Source organism: Protopterus annectens, chromosome 15.part0 (assembly GCF_019279795.1).
Source record: "Protopterus annectens isolate FY-2018-M chromosome 15.part0, PAN1.0, whole genome shotgun sequence".
Taxonomy (NCBI): Eukaryota; Metazoa; Chordata; order Ceratodontiformes; family Protopteridae; genus Protopterus; species Protopterus annectens.
In genome coordinates this window covers 600,765,938-600,784,040 of record NC_056749.1, presented here as the reverse complement: position 1 = coordinate 600,784,040, position 18,103 = coordinate 600,765,938, and the positions used below count along the sequence as shown (strand labels likewise).

At 37.4% G+C, this 18,103-nt stretch overlaps 1 protein-coding gene across 1 annotated transcript in view; it reads left to right on the top strand.

Annotated features, from left to right (window-relative positions):
- Positions 1–18,103, top strand: part of LOC122789943 (arf-GAP with Rho-GAP domain, ANK repeat and PH domain-containing protein 1-like) — a 1,460,469-nt gene that overhangs the window by 335,864 nt on the left and 1,106,502 nt on the right. The window lies entirely within an intron of this gene.

Here is an 18,103-nt window from a genome sequence, read left to right as displayed (position 1 = left end):
AAGGGAACAGACTCAGTATATCAGGCTGTAAAAGTATATGGGGATGAATAAAAAAAAAATAGTGACTTCAAAGGCTAGTTTAAAGGTAAAAACTGGTAAAGGGTAACTGATGAAAAGAAAATAATGGGAGAAGTCACTCAAGAAACGTAACAAAATGTATGAGTGCGAGAAAGAGATCGTTAAATATGTCAGAGATTATTAACTCCAAAAAACTAATGAAACTGGAATCTGAAATAATGGAGTAATAATATATGATAATGGCAAAAGGAAATAGGGTATAAATGGGGCTTACAGAAGGTAAAGTAGGGGGAAGGAAGGTACTATGGTGTTTCCAGCAAAGATAGCACAGCGTTCAAACATAGGGCTAAGAGGAACAAAAGTAGATTAACAGGTTCCACAAAAATAGTACAGAAAAAAATGCATAAAATGATGCATAAGAGGGCTGAGGAAGGGGAAAGAAGTGGGATGGGGGAAGTTAGTAGTTGTGCTTCATACAATGACAAATAGGGGTTAAAATGTCAAAAACTAAGGTAAACAAAGAAATAATACAGCATAAAAGAAAAATGAACAGGAGGAAGTGAAAGGCAAAGGGGCAGATAAATGGGAGGCTAAAAAGACATAGTACGTTAAATGAGGATCAGAGGGAAGAGGGATAGTGGTTCTCAAAAGAGAAAAAGGAAGGAGAAGAAAGGGGAAGTAGGCACGAATGGATACGAAGTATTGCAATTCCAAGTGTAATGTCTTTAGCGATGCAGAGAGGCCTTTTAGTTCAGTAAAGGTTTATACTACTGACGAATGGAAAGGAGCAGAATGAGAAGCATCGGCTTGGACAAAGCTGTTGGCTCAGTCTTTTGGTATGTGTGTTACCTGTTTATGTAGAAACAGATGAAATAAATGAAAAGTACTAACAAGAATTTAATGACCTGTGATGGTTACCATATTCTCCAGAGCTGAGAAAGAAGCACGTATAATACAGAAGGCAAATAGCCCATTGGATATATCAAAACATTTTCCTTTTATGCATAGTTTTCTTCTTCTTTCAGACATTAAGGAGTGTTAAAGATATCTGTATTCTAGATTGTTTCGAAGTAATGCAGCTATTAGTTTGCAAGCATAAAGTACAGTTGTGTAAGCTGACCTTACCATAACCATAGATGTTCGAATGATGACTGCTACAGTAGCCTTAGCTATATGGGTTATATCCTGCCAAGTCTGCCAGCTTCCAAAATGTCAGGGTACTTTCTATGCACCCAAACTGTCAAGCGGCTTGAGCCGAACTGACTAAAAGACAGGTTTGGGCATGAAGTCCTTCAGAGCTTTTCAGTCAGTAGAGAGAGGGAGGCTGAGCCCTGAAAGGACAATGCTAGGAATAACAAAAAATAAATGTCCACACCCTGGAACAAAACACGCACCAAACAACACCAGGGACGGAGAGAGGCAGGGGCTACTGCAGCAGTGATCAACTGAACATATAATGTTATGGTAGGTTCAGCTTATACAACTGTACTACTTTCATCATATTGATTACTGTTGCAGTAGCCTTGGCTATATGGGTAGATTACTCTATCTAACTATATTTGGGAGGTGGAAGCAGAAGGGTCCAGGATCCCCTGGAGAATGATCCTAGCAGAGCATGATGTAGATGTACAGAAGGTATCCAGCTTTTGTGCTTTCTGAAAGTATATACAGAGGACCAAGTAATAACTTCTAGAATACTTCTAGAATCCATCCTTTTCAAAAAGCTATAGAAGTAGCCAAGGTCCTTATATAGTGGGCCTTGACCCTGCCTGGAATAGATTTGTCATGGTGAGTATAACAAAAGGTAATAGCTTTAGACAACCATTTGGAAATAGTCTGTTTTGAAACCAGTTGTCCCTTCTCCTTACCTTCACAAGAAATGAACAATTGATCCAATGATCTGAAAGATTTAATTCTGTCAAGGTAGTACCCGAGTTGTCTGTGGACATCCAAGGTATGGAATATCTTCTCTCCCTCATTTTTAGGTTCAGGGAAGAAAACAGAGAGATGGATAGCTCGACTTAAAGTAAACACAGATACCACTGTAGACATAAAAGAAGGATCAGTTCTCAAAGAAACCCTGTCCTTGTGGAAAATGAGGTAAGGTTGACTCACCATAAGAGCTTGCAACTCAGATCCCCTTCTTGCAGAGGTCAGAGCAATCAATAAAATGGTTTTCCATGTTAAGAACCACAAGTCAGCTAGATTAGCTGTTTCAAATGAAGCAAGTGTTAGTTTCTCTAACACAAATTAAGGTCCCAAAGAGTGGCCATCAGTTTACTTGGAGGCCTCTTATGCAAAACACCTTTCAAGAACATTTTATCACATGACTTCCTTGAAAGAGGAGGATCCATGGGCAGACATACTGAAATGGATTACAAATTAACCTTGACAGAGGAATAAAAAAGGTCATAGGATAATATTGTAAAACCACAAGAACTACCCATGAATGGGTGCTGGTTATGTTGTTGGCATCAGCTAGAAAACTTTTTCCATTTGCTAATATATGATTTTCTAGTAGCAGGCTTTCTTGCCTCCATTAGTACCAGCTGAATGTCCTCAACAAATAGGTGCCTAAACACATCCAGGTGGTCAGTAAGGGAGAACCACAGTTGCCTGGATCAGAATGGAGTCACAACAATAATCTTAGGCGATGCCTTCTGAATCCTCAGATGTACCCTGGGTATTAGTGGAAAGGCATAGAGGAGCATTTCCTGTCCAAAGAAAAGCATCTGTCTTCCATGCCTTCTTGCATGGAGTCATGGAACAGAATTTTTTTCCAGTTGATTGTTCAGAGAGGAGGCAAAGAGTCTGTTTGGGGAACTCCACACAGATAGATAAAATCTTGGAAGACTGATGAATCTAGTTACCATTCATGAGGATCTCCCATGGTTCTTCTCAGTTTGTCTGCTACACAGTTTTGCTCTGACAGAGTGTAGGATGCCTATAGAGAGAGATTGTGCTGTGAAGTTATATTCCAAGCTAACATGGCTAGTCTGCAAAGGGGGTACAACCTTGTTCCCCACTTGCTTGTTGATGTACCACATTTTTGTGGTATTATCTTTGACCACTTGAGGTCCTGGGGACCAAAGATGGTTCAGAGAATTGAGTGACTTGATCCAGGCAAGCATCTCCTTCATATTTATGTGCTTGCATCTGTCCTTGGTGTCCCACACCCCCTGTACTCTCTCCTGAAACAATTCCTAAGCAAAATCTGAAGAATCTCACCTTGATTTAAGGATATCTGTTGTCTCCACCACATGATTTCTCTTCTAACAAACCCCAGTACTGGGATTTGAAAAGATAAAGGGTGTTGAAGGTGGGGCCAAAGAGATTTCAGATACCACTGTATCTTTCTCATGTGGAGTCTTACCATGGGTATCACGAGAATCATCGATGCCATGAGACCCAAAATCCTGAGTTATTCCCTTGCAGTGACTGAAGTCTGAGTGGAAAAACTTAGAAATAGATCCAAATAAATATATATTTTAACTATGAAAGAGAAGCTCTTTAAATTGAGGTATCTAGTTGGCATCCCAGGAGCACAATCCTGTGTGAGGGAGTCAAGAAAGACTTTTGAATGTTCTCTTGTATTCCCAGCATATGCAAAAGATCTCTTACCCAAGACAGAGAGATTGCTGACATATTGAAAAAATTCTGCAAAGATGAGCAAATCATCTAAATACAGAAAATGTGAATACCCTGTAGCCTGCAATGAGCTATAACTGGATCTAGACACTTTATGAACATTCTTGGTGCACAGAATAGTCCAAAGGGCAAGGCAAAGAACTGATAATGTGATCCAGACACACACAACTTTAAGAACCCCCTGTAGTCTGGATGAGTAGGCATGTGATAAGCATCTTTTAAGTCTAGAGTTACGAGGCAACTTGAAAGATAAAGAAGAGGAAACAGTTTGTGAAGTGACATAATTTTGAATTTGGGCATGATCACAAACAGTTTTAGGAAAGAAAGATCAAGAACTGGTCTTCAAGTATTTTTTTTCTTTGGGACAAGGAACATCCTTGAATAAAACCCCATCCCCACCTGTTTCTATCACTCATTGGGAAAGCATGTGATAAAGAACAGGTGGAAACAAAACAGTCTGATCTGCAGGATGAGGGATGACCCCCTGGAAAGGAGGAATTTCCTCCCACTGCCATCCTTAACCCTGATGAATGATTTTCAAAACCCACTTGTTTTAAATAATCTGTTGCCAAAGAGAAAAATGGAAATTCAAACTTTCTAGATGAGAAAGTTATCCAGAGTGGGAGGGGGTCACAAGGTCTCTTGAATAGTCAGTCAGTGTTGTTGAAGTGTCCTTGGATTTGGGATTTTTGACAATTCTTACTTAAACATCTGTTTACCTGAATGCTGTTGAGACAGTTTATTCTGTTTTTTGCCAAAACTGGATAAGGAGAAAGAAAATCCCTTAGACAGTTTGGAAAAGGTGGGCTGAAAAATCTTGCCTATTTCATCACACTTTTTGATCAATTCTGAAACAGCGTGGCCAAATACTAGATCTTTATCCAAAGGAAAATTTAAAATCTCATTTTTACAACAAAACTAAATCTGCAGAGTCCCTTAAAGTTTCAGTAAGCAAAGTGTCACACACTTAGTCCAAAAAACCAAACACTGTAAGAAAGTTTCCACCAGGTGTTCTCAGTGGAATAACTATACAAAAATACTCCCCATATTTGAATCACAATGAACCTATTATTGGTATTAACTGTTATTAAACTTAAACTTAAAAAATAATAAAAAAAATGGTGTGTACTTGAATAAATCTCTTAAACTTAGTAAAAGTAATGTCTTTTGGCTTTTCCCAGTTAGAGGTCGCCACAGCGGAACTCCGGTCCAATAATGATTGGCAGTTGACTTTTACAGTGGTGAGTTGCCAGCCCGATGCCCAACCTTCAAAGAAGGCACACCCATTCATGCACGCACCTACCTGCATGTCTTTATATGTCACTCGACCATGGGGAGGACATGCAGACTCCACACAGAAGGAGCTCCAGCTGAGAATCAAACGGGAGAACCTCTTGCTGTGAGGCGACAACGCGAACCACTGCACCACTGTAAATCATGTAAAAAATCCAACTCAGTAGATGCTGAACTCGCAGTTCCTTTATTAGTAAGCACAGGCAAGCAATCCATCAGACTTAATGGCCAATACATTTAAGAACACTTAATTAAATAGTAGTTGAAGTGGGAGTGGTAACAGACGATCAGGTTTAAGCCTCTTCATGACAGTCTTGTGTTAGGAAAGAATATGGTATCTAGAAAGCAAACTAGGTGGGTTTGATAAGAAGCAGAAGTCTCTCTTTCTCTCTCTCTCTCTCATTTGTGCTTTCACCACCTACCTTGCTGTCTGGTCTTTTATCATTATCTAGTCACACCAACTTGCCTGTTGCCCCTCCTCTCTTGAAAATGTAAACAAGACATCATCCCTGTGCTCCTGTCTCTCTTTTTCTGCATATCTTTCGATTATTTTCTTTTCTGAAGCCCCCTCTTTAGTTCTGCTTGTCTGTCTGTTATGTGCTTTTATTCCAAATATCATGCTTTGTCTGCATAATTTCAAAAGTCCTGTACTACCCCCATTTGTTGAACAGATTTTTGCATTTGATCATCTCTTGCATTCAGATGTGCCTAGCCACATAACCCAACTACTGACCCATCTTCTCTTAACCATCTCTAATGACTGTTAAACCCCTTCTGAATATAATGACTGGCATTGTTTCCCTCCTTCACTCATGTATTCTGCTTTTACTATGTAAAATGACAGTCTGTAATTTTACTGACTTTCTCACCTTAAGCTTTATTTCCTGAAAAATCCATCCATCTCCATCTTCTCTGTAACATTTCCTAATTATCCTTGTCTTTTTCATATGGTTGTATATCACTGACATTCCATTTTACTATCTTTTTTTCCTTTTTCCTTAACTTGGCACCCCATGTTTTATTACTCTCCCTATATTCATCTTACATTATCAGCTTCCCAACCTAGATTAGAGCCACATCCTCTTGCTCTCCCCCACCCCCACCTATCCTTGGGCACAAGAAGCATCTATGCACATCATCTAGCTTTCCTTATGACTTCGTACTCTGTACCATCTCCCAGTTATCTGGCTTCCTTTGTGCAACTTTCTTCTTTTAAGACTCCATTTCTCACTCTCTCTCTCTTGCCTTGTGAGTTGCCTCTATGCACTCTTTAACTTCCATTATGACCTTCCTTCTTCCACTGCATTTCCAAAAGCAAATATCCCTGCCCATCTATGGAGTTGTCTTTGGTCCCTTTTCCCTCTTCCCTATTGTTTGCCATTTCATATCTCCTTGCCGTACATCACATTATCTTTTTGAATGTTTCACTCAGTTTGGAACATTGCATGGCTCTATCATAGTGCTCTAGGTGTCATAATATCTAAATTGTTTGTAAATTATATCAGTAGTTAAACTGAACTTGCATAGTGATTACATTTAATTTAAATAGCCATACATTATTTCATCATGCTTTTCATTTCTAATTTGTTCCTATTACTCTGTCTGCCCCCCCCCCCCTCAGATTTTTAACTAAATCATTTTACATAAATGAGATTACATATAACATTCACTAAATGTGAAAAGTGATGTTCTTCATACTGATCACCGCTGCATTAGCCTTAGCTATATGGGGTATATCCTCCAAGGATATAACAGCCGGCCAGCTTCTAAAGCTTCAGGGCACCTTCCACATGCCCAAACTGACAAGCAGCTTGAGTTGACTAAAAGCTAGCTTTGGGTGTGAAGCCCATCAGACCTTTACTGCTACCAAAGAGTATGCTTCTCTGAGACTTTTGAGGATCAAGAGCCGGCTTGTGCTTTTGTTAGCTGGGTAGACAGGTTACCTTTGGGGGAAAAAAACTTTCCATTTTTTTATTTTTTTTTTTACTGATGTTTTATTACTTTCCTCTTCAAGAAAGTTATTTTATAGCTAGGAGTGTTGTGTTTTAAGGAATTGTCTTCAGACTATAATGCACTATTAAATGAAACACTCTTTATTTCTGTCAGTTTAAAAGAAGTCTTATCTAATTGATGAAATATTTTTTTGTGGAGGCATTGTGTTTATTTTAAGGTTGCAGGGCTTCCATTTTGTTTGAAAGTGCTTTTTACTGTGTTTATTTTTTTCTCTCAAGAAAGGTAATTTTTGTGGACTGGTAATTTTACTGGCATTGCTGCTTGTTTTCCCCAGGAAGGGCACCATTTTCAGCTTGACCATGGAACAGATTGTCAATCCCATGGCCAGTCCTTCTTCCAGCCACAAAAAAGAGAAAGTCGAGCAAACAACCACAGTGCACTAGCAATTCATTTGTTATACCTCAGACTGCTCATCCCGCTAGCATAGCACCTACATCCACTATGGACCAGAGGTTATCGGCTGCTGAGGTCACCTCAGTGGGCAAGGGAGAACCACTCTTGTCAGTCCTGGGAGAGGGAACAGAAAGGGTTTCCTTGTTGTGTCAGAATGCTGCTCCCATCCCTGGAGAAGTAGCAGCTGCCATTAATAACACGGTTGTCCCCATTTTTCCTGTCAAAAAGAAACAGAAAACCAAGAGTGTAACTACTCCTCAAATTTCTTTGGATAAGAATAATTTAGTGGGATTGGCACAGGGTTTGATTCAGGCTACAGTTCCTTCTTGTGGAGTAGTTTCTGGAAAAGAAAGAGGGATACCTCCTTTCTTTAAGGGATTCAAGATTTTGAATCTGAACAGGAAGATGCAGGGATGGATTCAGGGTTTTGTCCTCAGATTTCTGATTCAGACTCAGAGAAGAGCTCACTTTTTGATTATCCTTGTGGGTGTTTTCAGTGCAAGAACACTGAGATTTCTCTGTACCTCAAAAGGTAATCTATGAACAACTACTGGACGGTTTTGTTCTTCATGGAAATAGTGAAGAGGGTGGAAAATAGTGCAAGAATAGTACTGTTTGATGTAAAAGGTTCTGATTTAGTAAAGTGGGAACAATGATGTGGGGAGCAGTTCAAAAGACAGGAAAAGCTTTGTACTGCAAACTTATAAACAAAATAATGGCAAATGATAAAGCATCCAGGAGGGCACAAGTTCAATGATGGGTGAGACAAAGCTGCCCACTGTCATCTGCCTGTTATACAAAATATGTTGACTGGGAGAGTAAAGCAGGAATTGCGACAGCCAGAGAAAAAGGAGTGGAAAAAGGCATCTTTTTATATTGCTCATGACTTCATGACTGTGTAACAGTCAGTAAGGTGGGAAGTGCATTGGAGAGGGTTATTACACACCTTGATAGATTTAAACAGCTTTAAGGTCTGGTGTATAGCATTAAGAAAATGGAGTTAATTAGGCTGGAGCAAATGAACAGCATGGATAGAAAAGCAAAGAAGGCAGGTAATAAGTAAAATGACTGGGTTTGGAAATACTGGATACACAGCAGAAAAAAAATAGGGAAAAGAAAAGTTCCAGAACTGAGAGTCAATGTGCAAAGGACTTAAAGGAAATAGAGAGAAGCCATGTTTGCTGACATAAATATAATTACGGTATCAAATCTTGTGCTTCAATGTAAGGCAAATACTACTTAGAAACAAAAGGTAATCAAGGATATCCAGAAATATGTGGCAAATTCACACGGTAAGAAAAGAAACCAGAAATAGCAAAAGGGACAGTGGATGCAATGAGAGAAGATGGAGGTTGTGGAAGGGTGTATTACCGTTATGTGAGGATTATGCAGTAGCACGTAACATAAACATGTGCTTCAGGAGGAGAGGTATGGAGAAAACATTGAAAATGATAAAATGGTAAGCAAGACAGTGTCACTGGCTCACCAGGTAGCACACTCATCTTTGGTGCTGGAAGATCAGAAGGTTGTGACTTCTGTTATTACACCAAGTACTTGGACTGATTTTCTAGTACTGATACTGCAAAGCAGCACTTCTGAGTCCGATCTGCCTGAGTTGGTGGCAGCTCAGGTGGATGATATTGAAAAAAAAAAAAAAAGAGTAGGGCTTCTTTATTTAAACAATTGAAGTAAAATCTCACAAAACTTAAAAATAAAATCCCTACTTAAAAATCATTTGCAACATTCTTTCTCAGTATTCTTATATATTACAAAAAACATGCAATGTCAAACACAAACTTCATAATACATTATATTCCCTCTCCATTACAAAAAAATATGCAATATCAAACACAAACTTCATAATACATTATATTCCCTCTCCATTACAAAAAAACATGCAATGTCAAACACAAACTTCATAATACATTATATTCCCTCTCCATTACAAAAAACATGCAATGTCAAACACAAACTTCATAATACATTATATTCCCTCTCCATTACAAAAAACATGCAATATCAAACACAAACTTCATAATACATTATATTCCCTCTCCATTACAAAAAACATGCACTGTCAAACACAAACTTCATAATACATTATATTCCCTCTCCATTACAAAAAAAATGTAATGTCAAACACAAACTTCATAATACATTATATTCCCTCTCCATTACAAAAAAACATGCAATATCAAACACAAACTTCATAATACATTATATTCCCTCTCCATTACAAAAAACATGCAATATCAAACACAAACTTCATAATACATTATATTCCCTCTCCATTACAAAAAAACATGCAATATCAAACACAAACTTCATAATACATTATATTCCCTCTCCATTACAAAAAAACATGCAATATCAAACACAAATTTCATAATACATTATATTCCCTCTCCATTACAAAAAAAACATGCAATATCAAACACAAATTTCATAATACCGTATCTTCCTTATCCTCCCAGATCATCCATAACCATTTTTTTCAGATTTTCTTATTATTTCATAGTCACCCTATTGTTTATTATGCCAAGTTTCACTGCATCTAGACAACAACAAACTACACCAAATGTATGTAAACAGTTTTTATTCAGTATACCCTACTTATCTTTTCAAGTCCTTAAAAAAATAGAAAACTATTTACATATTATTTTTTCAATATTCCATTCCTGTACAGAACTTTTTGTTCTTTCAGACTCTAAAACGTATGCACAGCAGTTTCTTCCTTGTTACACACACAACCTTTCAGATAACTGCTTGTACTTCATGGCTGACTGTTTTGCTGCTTATAATATCTTCTGTATTTTCACTTTCTATTCCCTGTCAAGGGTCAGTTCTGTACAATTTATCTATAATGTTTTCATAAAAACTTTTCCTAGTTTTTTGTCAAATCTATTCTATTTAACAGCTCCTCCTTCAAATTTTTGTCTGTCTTAGACTTCCAGGATTGTATCAATATGAAAATGTGTTCATATTTTATATTTAATACTCTGGTCATGACATCTTTTTATTTTATTTTGTATATAGCATACAATACTGAAAATAGATGCAATAAGCTCCAAAAAAATACTGTAGTTATTGAATCAAACTTCCCTCTCTCTTTTGTGTTGAATACTATACCCCTTTTAACAGGATTTAATATAGTACCCAAAAAGTGCAAAAAAAAAACTTCTAATAAATCTTTATAAGTCCTTCATGACAGCACTTAGCCATATCTTTTTGTAACTATTATAAAGACTCCCTACTGAAATATCAGTGCTCAAAATGCTGAGTACTAACAAGCCAAAAGAAAAAAAAATGACCAAAAACAGAGGAGAATAGAGAATCTTGAAAATCACTCTCCTCCTTTAAACTTATTTTTGCAGGGGGCAGGCCCACTGCACCCGCCCGAACGTGTATACATATATATATATATATATATATATATATATATATATATATATACATATATACATACATATATATATATATATATATATATATATATATACATATATACATACATATATATATATATATATATATATATATATATATATATATATATATATATATATACCAAGTCCAACATAACCATATCTTGGTGAAAAGGGAATATGCTGAGAAATAGCTGCTCAAACTCATTATATATGTAAGTCTGATCTTTAGGGCATTCAGTTTCCATATTTCTGGACTCACTTTAGTGTGTCCCAACGTTTCAAATGGTTACCATTATAACAGTGTTATCTGCATAACTCATAATTGTAGGCAATTTCACTAAGTCATGGTAAATGAAATCTGAGTCACTATTATTTACTTGTAGTTTTTCTTTAGCAGTATTTGTTACCAAACCAAAAGGTATTGTACTCATTGGGCATCCCTAACGTACCCAATTTTAAATTCAGTCTCTCTCTTTATGCAAACATTTACTAATATCTTTGTAGCTATATTTTTATAAACAACATTCAGAAATAATAATTTTATTTGGAATATTATACTGCTTTTAAAATATTCCATAACAGGTTGACATATTTTATCCTATGCCAGTTTTAATGTCAAATGAAATAAATTTACATTCAGTTTAGTTTTGTGCAATTTTGTCTATGATTTCCTTAATTAAAACTTACATATTTCTACAGTCCTTTCCATTGGTTACATATCATTTCCTTTAATCCCTTATACTCCATCATCAGTTACATTGTTTATGACATTATTAATCTTCATTTGATTTTTTTGTAATTCACATTCCATATTGATATGGTTAACAGTTTCTTATAATCCTTCTTCCAAACGAGTCTAATAATACTTGATTTTATGTTTTGATTCACCCAGTTGATATCACTTTGTGAAAGCGTTTCAGTTCTTTCTTGCTCATTTTTTCTGTAAAATGTGTAATCAATACCATCTCCCCCTGGTACAGAGTCAATTTCTCTCTCTCTTTATTCTATCTGCTTTTTGAACTGCCTCTGTAGTAATGTCTCTGCTTGGTACATCCATTGTTTCTTCAGAAATATGTTTAACCTCCCTACTCTTCTGCCTGTATAATCTGTTTCTAGCTTCAGAAAAGATTCTACAGCTTTAATTATGTCTTCTTGCTTATTAACTATCACACCTTTTTCATTCTGTTCTTAAATTTGTATACTTTCATTACACTTTGACTACTTAAAAAGGATTAAGCTCTTCCTTTCTATCCTTAACAACATACTGTATTTTTGCCCTAATAACCAATCTCATAAAGTTACTTCATTTAATATAAACATTAACCTTTTCTGTATGATTGCGTTCTCATTATTACTTCATATAACTTCCCCTAATTTATGACATTCTTCTTCATACATTTCTTTTTAACTCTTATGTCACAAACTTTGAATATTATATTTTCTTTCTATTTAACCTACCACTATAATAAACTCCTATAAAAAATCTCTCGTCTGTAAATATTCTGTAAATTACTCATGCTTTTCAACTTGTACCACCTGTAGTTTGAACCATTTGCTTCTTTGCACTTAGGAAAATATCCTTATAGACATCTTAATAGACCCTATAGGGGTATGGTACAATATGACCTTAAATACACTAATGATGTCAGATACATAAAAGACATTCTGTGTAAAAATTGGAAATTGCTTAGTATGAATAAGGACTTGCTAAATGTGGTAGGCAAACATCCTAGCTTTAGATATAGTAATTGCCTTAACTTGAAAAGATTATTGTGTAAGGAGAAAGTATTACATATACCATCTGATATAAGGGTTAAGTTTAGGCAAGGAACTTTTCCTTGTAAGAAATGTTGTACTTGCAAGTATATTGCAGTTGAGCAGAAATATGAAAATATGGAACTTGGTATTAGGTTCACACCGAACTTCTATGCCACATGTGACACTACTAACGTAATTTATTTGGCCACATGTGAAGGTTGTGAAGCCTATTATGTGGGCATGACGACACGTAGACTCAAAGATCGGGTCTACAATCACATATATGATATACGAAAAGCAAATGTAAGCAATGTCCTAGCTAGACATTGTCAGTTATTCCCGTCCCATGTTTTTAAGTTTAGGGTCCTACAGATTCTATACCCTAATAGGAGGGAAGGCAATGCATTAGGAACCCTTGAGCTGAATGAGCTGAGATGGATCCTAACACTCAGGGCCCATTTAGAACCTGGCTTAAATACAGCTCTTAGTATTAGACCCGCGCTTTTATGAATAGCCACTGGTACTAATTGTTTTTAGTGGTTTTTGTAAAAAATTTTTTGCTTCTATGTGTGATCTCCTATGTAAGATCCCTGTGTAATTGTAGCCTATATTGTAATGTTCTTATGATGTTATTTAGTTGGGATTGATGAATTCTGATTTGTATTTATATAGGACATATAGAAGGCTCACCATTTTGTCGATTTTATTTACTTTACATTGTTGTGATCTAGGTTATTCTAGTCATCATAGTGTTTACATTTTTATGTGCTTCCCCTTCTCTTCTCCTTTTCTCTTCTTCCCTTTCTTTTCTACTTCTTCCCCTTTTCCCCTCTCCTTTCCTCCCTCCCTTCCCCCTCCCTTTCTCCCCCTCCCCCTTCCACCATTCTCCCTTCCTTTCGTCCCCCTTTTCCCCCCATTTCCACTTCTTACATACCCTTTCCTTCCTTCTTCCCTTCCCCTCCCCCCTCCCCCCCTTGCCCTTCTTTCCCCATTTTCTGTTCTTTTTCTTTCCTTTCCATCTGCACTTTGCACTATAGCCCTTGCTGATTTTTTACATAAGGACAGTCAACTTTTATACATATCCTATATGAGGTTTTTACAGAATTTACTATATTGGATATGAATTATGTTTCAATGATTTTTAGCATGTAAATATTTTGAAATGATCAACAAAATGTATTAAATTTAGGACTATATGATCGTTTTTTCTATATATGAAATGTGTTTAAATGGACAAATTGAACCGACCGTATGTATGGCTTGATGAAAAAAGTTTGGAGAACGGTCTATAGTATTTTACTAATTATGACCATCTCAAATGGTGAATCTAATTTTTAACTTGATATAATTTGTTTTTACCCGCCAAAATACTTGTTAATTGGGGCGTGTTTTTAGTATATAAAGAGAACATTTACTTCAGTTTAATGTAACCTGATGAAGCGCACTAGTTAGGTGCGTGAAAGCGCTTGTTTTGTTATAAAATAAATTTGCTGTTTTATCCACCGTGGTGGTTCCAGTGATTTGTCGGATTATTCTTTGCACTGTTTGTATCCTGAACAGCTCATACAGTTACGTGATCAGAAAACTGACAAAGTGCCACTATTAGCTTCCTTTATTCTCTAGGAGAATACAAAAAAGTACATTTTTCTCCTTATCTTTCCCATCATAAAAGTATTTATATATATGGCCCTGTCCTATGTTAACATAAACGTTCTTTATAACCTTAACTTCTCTCCCTTGTTTTCTTTTTCTTCCCGTAATGCCACAATTAAAGTCTCCACAAATCATAAATGTTCTTTTATTATTTATTATTAAATATATTTAAACGTTCCATTGTGGCTGGTCTTTTAGAGAATATTTTAACCTTTGAAATTACTTATATTTATTTGGTGACACTGTGGCCACACCTGAAAGCCTTGCTGCATTGGTCGACACTGCCATGTGTATTAATATTAATTTTATGTAGTATAATTGGACATCTTGATAAGAGCCTTAGAGTAGCTGGCTTTGGAGTGTTCTGGTGGCAGTATCTACCTTATAATCTGGGCAGTGGGGGCATAGCTGGTAAATATGTGCTAACCTTTCCCAGGTGTGTGTGTGTGTGTGTGTGTGTGTGTGTGTGTGTGTGTGTGTGTGTGTGTGTGTGTCAGCTACTTAGAGGAGGGACACAGAACACTAGTTTCACACAGAGGGTGGTGGAGGACTTAGCTTGGAACACTTGGCTGAGGACTCAACTCTACAGCTGTAGTCAGTGTGGAGTCTTATTTGGGGTCTGGTAAGAAAGAGGGAAATCCATCCCCAGGATGGGAGTGTGTTCCCTGTATGCTCTTAAGGGAATTTGAGCTTGGTGAAGAGAGCTGCATCTGGAAATAATGTGTGTGTCTATTTTTATTCCAAGTGAATGTCCCTCACTGGTGTCAGTGGTGAGGATTGAGGGTCCTTGATTACTAGCCCAGAAGAGGGACATCACATACACTGTTTATTGTTTTAACATTTTTCATAGTTTTCAGTGGTGGTCGTTGACTTACAGTGATGAATACTGACAGGTAGTCAAAGCTGTTCAGTTTTAACAAGAATTTTTGTTTCATTATTTCATGTGCTTTATGTCAAGGGGTATAATTGCTGTTAAATGAAATGGATCTTTGTGATCTCATTGGAGTTGATTTGTGTCACCATTATCATTCTATAGCTGTAATTCTGTGATGTCCACCCACAGACATCCTCATTGTTTGAGCAACTATTAACTTTACCATCATGGTACCAACTGAAGAAGCAAGACAGGATTATGTGACACCCTCTTATGGTATACATTAAGAAACACTGCACTGTATATTACAGATCCTTCCAAAGTTCATTAGCCCAAGAAAATTGCTTCATGAACATCATTTGTCAGCACAACTGCCATACTGTAAGTATCAGTTGCCTCATAGAAATACATATATTACTGGGTGGTTAATATGTCTTATGCTCTCATAAATACTCTTCTATTTAAACTGTGCTACATGTGGCTGGATCATATGGTATAATGCTAGTGATCTTTATAAAATATGATGTAGTTCATCCAAAGCTACTAGTAAAGTACATATACTTTATTCTCTCTTAATAATAAGGGGGAGTGCTTAGTTCACAAAGTGGATATAACTGTTGGAGGAGCTGGGGGTAGCTCTCTGTGGATGAAAGTATCTTATGCTCTTATTATCTGGCCATTTTTAAAGTCTTTAATATGGCTTTTCATGACTAGTGTGTGTGTGTTTGTGTGTGTGTGTGTGTGTGTGTGTGAATTAAGGTGGAATAATTTGTGTGTTTGTATGAAACAAATACTGTTATTTTTTAGATACAGACATCTGAGAATAATGCAGACAACAATGTAGCTACAATTTCTGGGTTTGGGTGGATAGTAGTATGCATGCTGACAGGTTTTTGAACAGTGTTTATGGTAAGTAGGGAGAGAAGACAGTCAAGTAACGGGACGCTGAGATAGTTGGGGGGAGGATGGCCTGGGAACATTACCCTCCTTAGAGCCCCATTTGATTATGATCCTGCTCTGGCTGCTTCTTTTTCTCTACCCAAGCAATGTTTCTGAGGGCAGGTATCAGGACATACAGAATACAACCTCAGCCAGATAGACAGCAGTGGTATACATCCAAAACATGGGAAGGACAGTGGATGGGCACAGCAGTGCAGAGGGGTGACAAGTAGTGAGGTGATGGGTTAGGTAATGAACAGAGATAATGGAGGGAAAATACCAGGATGGGCATATGGTATGGTCCTAGCACAGTGGAATGCCAGGTTGGCCCAGAGGGTAAGAAACCAAGGCATCTGTAACCTTTGAGGCAGATATTAAGGCTAGTGCCCCACTGGCAGACTAATACATGTGGTCTGCGTGTTGCATGACTTACAACCCATGCCAAAAGGCATTCCTCATAACTAATTTAGGCATCCAGTTATGGATGCATCTTGACAGCCATAAGACTCTGCAACTGATGCTAGGAGACCAGAGAATACCCCTTTGTTTCTCTTTCAGAAGAGTTTGCACTAAGAAGTGCCATTCAGGTCAAGAGTCACCCTTGCAGTTCACCATTAAAATGGAGAACATTTCTTTCTGCTAACATGCAGGTTTGGAAAGCACTATCAACCCAATGCCAGAGGCATTGGCCATAGCAACTCCAAGTGACTTCAGCTTTACCTCCTTCTCTTCCAAAGCAGGACCTGCTCTCTGTGGCACACCATGTTGGAGCCGTGCATTTTCACAGTGTCTGAAGTAGATATAGACCATCACTCAGGTACACTCCTAGGCAAAACAATAGCCTGTACACAAGGACATTCAGTGCAGACAAATGCAAAGCACTTCACATCGACCACTACAATCCTAGTGTGAAATATCAGGTTGGGCCTTGGAACTCCTACAACAGAGCAGGACATTTCTCTAGGAGTATTAATCACATTTAGCTTGGAATGCTTGGAGCACGTTGAAAAGGCAGTAACATTAGCAAAGAGAATGCTAGGGTGTTTCCTTAAGGGGTATATTCCAGAAGAAAGCTCCCATTTTATATGGTCTTTGTCAGCCTACTTTGAGTACAATGTACAGCTCTGGAGGTCATAGAAGGAAAAAGACATTAGGTTACTGGAAGGGGTCAAGAGGAAAGCTGTCAGAAAAGTCTGTGATAGAGGAGAAAGGATATGACTGGAGAAGCTGAAGCTGTTTTCACAAGACAGCTAAAGAAACGGAGGGAACATTATATGGGTATACAAGATTGCATCAGGGAGATCTGAAGGTGTTAACAATATAGGAATGACCAAGAGGGGTGAAGGGAACAAAAGCAGCAGATTGTAGAAACTGTCTACTTCCTGGCTCTGTGAAACTACTTATTCATGTAGAGCACTGGGTCTACTTTACAATATAAAAATTACACTTCTCTGAAATTTAAAGCCATGAGACGACTATGCCTAAAACCTACTTTAATAAAGAGTCAGATCACAGGAATCTTACTGCTGGAAAGGAACCAGTTGGCCAACACTACAAAATAAACCCACCCAAGTGGGGGTTGTGCCCCCCACACCCTCCTAACTAAATATGCCAACTCCAAGATCTCACTGTCAGAAACAGGGGAACATTTCGCCATATTAGCCAATTGGTTGCTTTCCCATAGTAAAATTCCAGTAATCCGACCATTTGTTAAAGTAGATTTTCGGCATAATCGTCTCATGCCTTTAAATTTTGGAGAAGTGTAATTTTGATAATGTAAAGGAGACCCAGAGCACTTTAGACCCAAAGAATAGACCATAGAATAGGTGTTGGAGGGGAAATCCATGGAGACTTTCAAGTGGATGTGACATAAGTAAATAAAAGAGAGGAAGAAGGTAAGGATGGAGAAAAGGTAGAATATTAAATGCTCTTAAACAGTCGGCTAGACAAGGATATTGATCCTTTCTGCTGTCCTGCAAACATAATGTAATGGAAAATGTTTCATTATACAAGTGCTGACACAACTTAGTACTATGATACCACTATATCAGCAACATGCTTCTGTCAAATCAGTGCATAACACACT